The sequence below is a fragment of the Pseudorasbora parva genome, chromosome 4 (genome assembly GCF_024679245.1).
Source record: "Pseudorasbora parva isolate DD20220531a chromosome 4, ASM2467924v1, whole genome shotgun sequence".
NCBI classification, from domain to species: domain Eukaryota; kingdom Metazoa; phylum Chordata; class Actinopteri; order Cypriniformes; family Gobionidae; genus Pseudorasbora; species Pseudorasbora parva.
This window is the reverse complement of record NC_090175.1, coordinates 23,437,460-23,443,282: the sequence shown is the minus strand read 5'-3', so window position 1 is coordinate 23,443,282 and position 5,823 is coordinate 23,437,460. Positions and strand designations below refer to the sequence as shown.

The window sequence follows — 5,823 nt, the reverse complement described above, 5'->3', positions numbered from 1 at the left end:
GCTGTTGTAGCCCATCTGCCTCAAGGTTGTGCGTGTTGTGGCTTCACAAATCCTTTGCTGCATACCTCGGTTGTTCTTCTATCAAGTTGCTCTTCTATCAGCTTGAATCAGTCGGCCCATTCTCCTCTGACCTCTAGCATCAACAAGGCGTTTTCGCCCACAGGACTGCCGCATACTGGATGTTTTTCCCTTTTCACACCATTCTTTGTAAACCCTAGAAATGGTTGTGCATGAAAATCCCAGTAACTGAGCAGATTGTGAAATACTCAGACCGGCCCGTCTGGCACCAAGAACCATGCCACGCTCAAATTTGTTTAAATCACATTTCTTTCCATTTCTGACATTCAGTTTTGGATTTCAGGAGATTGTCTTGACCAGGACCACACCCCTAACTGCACTGAAGCAACTGATTGGTTGATTCGATAATTGCATGAAAGAGAAATTGAATGGGTGTTTCTAATAATCCTTTATGAGACTGTACGTATGTATGTATGCATGTAATTCTCTCTTGCTCCAACTCAATAAGTCACATGACAATTAAGGCTCAGTTAGTTTGTCAAAAGCTCTGTGGTACAAACTGATAACTTTCTCAAAGAAATTAAAACACTGGTTGTAACATTATACATTTATGGCAAGATTTACTAAACAATGCAAATTAGCGTGAGAACTCAATTTCAAAAATGTGCCGATGGGAGTGGACTGACCATACGCAAATTAAAGCACACAGACGCAGCTGGACCATTCCCATAATGACCAACACAATCTACCAGTTAGCATATGTTACCAGTTACCAGTTAGGTTTTTGCCAGTTAAATAACGGTGTAAATACCAGTAAATTTTCTAGCAAAAACCTTAGTAAATCACCTTGCATGATTCCTTTAAATACTCTCCTCCCAAAAATATTGTGTCTGAAAGGGAAACTTCTACAAATCTACAGTAAGGTCAGATGCAAAAATAACTGTCCATGCCTTTTCAGCGCAAATTTTCCCCTTGTGTTTGGTGAATCCTGTCAGTGATTTTTTTTTTAAATGCCAAACGAGGGTTTGCACTGGCGCAAGCTGTTAGTAAATCTGGCCCTTATTTAGTCATTTATGAATTCATGTATCTGAGGTTGCAGAATACTATGTAAAGTGTCAGTGCATGAGTCAGCCCTTCACTGACCTCTCTGTGAAAATGCCGATGGATGTGGATAGAAATCTCACTGGAGCATGAGACAGACACTGAAGATGTCACTTCTGGTATTGAGCACCGCTGCGAACATCATGCGTGCGTCTCTCTCCTCAACCTGTCACTGAATCACAGCTGTAGCCTACACACACACACACACACACACACACACACACACACAGTCTCACCTTGCTGCAGGCTGCTCTTATCCTCACCCTCTTCCATCCTTTGCTGACACGTGGAGAGGGTTTGAGAGGTGTGTGCGCGAGTGCGAGTATCCAAGTGTACGCACTGTGTACACACATCCCCAGGCTCTGCTCTTGTTCTCACCTTACAGTCTGTTGGACTGCAGAGGAGAAATGAATCACACTGTCAGATGTTCTGAAAATAAGCAGCATCAAGCTCAAGCCCTGCTGACTTACAGCCACACCAGCACAGCGGACAAGACCTCTCATCTGAATTCTGCTCTCTTCCTCTTACTTCACCTTCACTGGTGGCAGGTGTGAACTGGCCCAGTTTGCTTGCCATTGTGAAGCACGCTGGCAGTGTGACCTGAAAACAAACAGGCAGAATAATTGAATTAGGAATCAACTGGAGTGTTAGACGGCATCTGTTGCTCACCTGATGTGCTGCTCTGTAGGTGATTAGCGTGACAAAAAGACTCAAATATGGGAGGTCTCCAATCAGAAACACACACGCACGCACGCACGCACGCACGCGCACACACACACACACACACACACACACACACACACACACACACACACACACACACACATAAGCATGCATTCATGTTTGCTTGTAGGATTTCTTGGGCTATGCATAGAAACCTGAACACACCCCCATATCCCTCTAACACAACAATGGCTACACAAGGTACCTTATAGTTTGCTAGGTATTCTGAGCGGTTGCTAGTCCGTAAGTAGTTGCCCAGCGAGCAATAGCCATGATTTCACCTTCTCTATTGATCCGATATAGTCTGGCTATGAGTAGCCTAACCCATTTCTAGCCAAAACAACCTTGCATTTGGCTACAGTGATTCAACAGTGACTACAATGTGTTTGGTTTCATTTCTTTGACATGTTCATGTTCTAGATGACTAGTGTATTCTTGGGCTATCGTTAGATGTCTTTCACAAAAATATTGTACCCAACTCGCTTCCTGACCCGCATTTTTTTAAAGTAGTAAATGCTCATTGAAGCGTCAGTTTATTCATTTATTTAGTTTCATTTCCTTAACAATTAAGATGCTGCATGTCTAATCAAAGTGTGTTTCTGCGTCCCAATTCGCATACTATCCATACTAAATAGTGCTCGAAAATAGAATTAGTATGTCCCAAATCGAGTATTCCAAAGATACCGGATTGTTTACTATTTCTGGTCAGATTTCGCTGACATTGAACAGCTGAGATTGCCCACAACCCACTGCGAGTTGGACGTGATTTTGATTAGAACTACAAACGCAGATAAAAATGGTCAACAACTACAAACATGACGGATGTACGAGTCCGACGGTTAAGTAGAGAGGTTTAGATAAAGGGGTTTGAGTCACCAGCTATCAGTATTTAACCTGACAAAAAGATATATATTCAGTGTTGTCCACATTATATTTCACCTTCAGCAGCGTTGTAACCTTTTATAATGACATGTGACATTGACATTGTGCTTCTTCCACATTTTAGTATTGACATCAGGGCTGTGTTTAGACATCTATTAGACTTCATTTAAAAGCTAAATTGGGTGGTTGCTATGCTAAATACGTTTTTCATGTTAATCAGTGTGCTTTTTTTCCAAACCAGCCATGATAACAATATGCGACAAGCTTCTAAATTTAGAACGAATTCTAAATTTAGAAAAGTTACTATTTCTCCGACGTCACAGCTGGAACAACAATGTCTAAAACGAGTTTGACAATCCTTTTGCATGACCATACTAAAAGTGACAATGGATAATTCGACTCAGATCTTGAAAATAAATCAAAGGAAACAAGATTGTTTATATATTTTATGACAAAGATTGTTTCAGTCAGTCTCCAGGAGGGATTTTCCCTGTAATAAGTGCACTGTAAGCGTCTGTCAAATGCATTTTTTTACTCAGTATGTATTGTAATAATATTAAAATAGTTTAATTTATATGATTAATATAATTATGTACTTTTTGTCCAGTTTTTTGGGAGTGCAGCACCCTTCCAGAGAGACTCCGCCCACACATTATTTTGATTGGCTGCGGTTTTTGATTGGTTTTGTCATGCCTCGCAGCAGTGTCGCATTGGCTTCCCAATTCTTATTTGTCCATCCTCGTTTCCTTTCCTCGAGGCCTTAGCTCCACCCCTTCAGGATGCGAGGGAAGGACGCAATAAAAAAGACAGGAGGAAGGAGGAATTGAATCAAGTGAATTGATATATCCTCGCTCCTTTTAACATCACTTAATGCGTCGTCAATTAATAATGACTCTGCTGGATTTAGTCGGGATTCTTGAACATTAGAGATAACTATTTATTATTGTAAGCTTCAACCTCCACAAAATACCACATTTGTCCATATTTCATTTAATATTACCAGTTATTATTACAACAAACTATACCCAGTTATTAACTGCTTTTTACTCATTGTATAGTATTGTTTATTTCATTTTCTTGTGCTTTGATATAATTCTGCAACTGTCGGTTGTTGTTATTTGACATACATTAGTGTCTTGTACATGTAAAAAATAATAATGATAATGAATAAACTGTGGCACGATGTGAAGGGGGAGGAGACTTAATGCTTGCGTCACGTTTAGTAAAAAATAATAATAATAATTCTGCAAAGTATACACCTGTGCATCTTCGTTCACGTGTCCTCAGGAAGCTCCTCACTCCTCGATCCTCGCCTTCTCGCGGTGCAATTAGAGAAATGAGATGTCGTACAAGATGGCTGAGCTCCATTGGTTTCCGGGACAGAGGACGGAGGAGCGAGGAAACACGGAGGGATATTGAGAAGCACCCATGCTGTGGACAGACAAATTGCTTGTCGCTGTCAGATCACACCTCTCTTAAACAAGTCACATGATTTGAAGTATCATTCATGTCTTTGTGGACAAGTTACTTGCCAATAATTATTCCCTTGAAAACATAGTAAGCTCCATTTAGCTAGCTTCATTATTAACCTCAATAAGCAAATGCTCATTGTGCACACAGTACAGCTGCAAAGCTGCAGGCACTGTTGGTGCGGTAAAATGTATTCTCTCTGAAAAGCACATGCACGTCTTTTTATTTTTGCTGCAGAAACAAACGGGCGAAACCACCTGTAGGATTTTAACTCATCGTCGAGGGGAAATGCATTCTATTGAGGGATGAGTCCTCAGCCATTCCACAGTGGCAGGAGAACTCGAGTGGTGGTCGATGTTGCCATGTGCGACGGAGCCTGGATGTGTCCAGACATGATGCCAGGGGAGATGAGGTGACGAACGAATGTGAAAATGGTGCCAAAAGAAGAGACGTAAAAATGAAAGGCGGAATTGGGGAGAGGGGAACAGGGGGAGTCAAGCTGAAAGGGATGTGTTGAGAAGACAGATGAGCCGTGGGAGAGGAAGCAAAAGCTCGTGGAAATACGAGGTTGAAGGTGAGCATGGAATGGAAAGAAGCAGACATGAGAGGCTGCAGGAAGAACAGAAGCGTGCTGGAGGAAAAAAGTCGAGGAACCTTGTCTGGCCTTCACAGTCTTGATGAATGTGCCCTGTGTGGGAAAAGCTGTGCCCTGTTCAAGATAACAAGCATTCCACCTGTGTCTTTGCTCGCACGGCACACCTCAACAAGCAACAGTGCTGCATCAGGGTGTCTTGTGAGCATAAATACACTAAGTAAACAAATAAATAACCTCTGCCAGTCTTAGAAAGTTCACAAAGAGTTCGCATCACTTTTGTTTGGGTTCAGCTTTCCACTTCTGGGTACAGTCAGGGACTATCTATGCCCGCCGAACATCATATGCGAAGTGCAGTTGTAAAATACTTATTTTTCCCGTTTTTCAGATCTCTTTTCCATTATGTATGAAGATGCTTGTGGCTGATGTACAGAGCGATGAACTGCACTTTCAGTTATTTGTCGATTTTCGGATGTACAATAATATGCAGGCTGCGCTTATATAAAGGTTCACCACAGGCACCTGTAGCGCAGCTTCAGCTTTATTATTTTTTCACCAGCTCAGGTTGCAGGGTGAGTGATGGTACGGGACTGTAGAATGCTGGCTTTAGTCATAATGCTTTCCTTTATTGAGCAGCATTCAGGTTCACATGTTTGGATTTTAACTGAATTGTTCTCACTCAACATGATGTTGAAATGCAATGAGTACGAAGGACAGAAAGTGGAATTGCTTTTCAAAGAAATTCAACAGTCACTCAAAAGAGGTATTTCATTTGTCAAACAATAACAAAAATCAGCAAGAATAGTTTTCTTGCGTTTGCAGTTTATGATTTTCATCTTGTTCATTTTGTTTGGCTTGACTTCAAAAGAATGAATAGGCTAAAGCATTCAAGTATTTTGGAAAATGTGTCTCACACACACACACACACACACACACACACACACACACACACACACACACACACACACACACACACACACACACACGTCATGTTTCCATGTTTTATGGGGACTTTCCATAGGCGTAATGGATTTCAT

The 5,823-nt window shown here is 41.4% G+C and overlaps 1 long non-coding RNA gene across 1 annotated transcript; it reads right to left on the bottom strand.

Annotated features, from left to right (window-relative positions):
- Positions 1-1,375: 1,375 nt before the first annotated feature.
- LOC137073972 (uncharacterized) lies at positions 1,376-4,100 on the bottom strand. Its single transcript, XR_010904838.1, has 3 exons — positions 3,984-4,100; positions 1,590-1,719; positions 1,376-1,513 (listed from the first exon to the last, which is right to left on the bottom strand). It is a non-coding gene; the product is annotated as an uncharacterized lncRNA (long non-coding RNA).
- Positions 4,101-5,823: the final 1,723 nt, after the last annotated feature.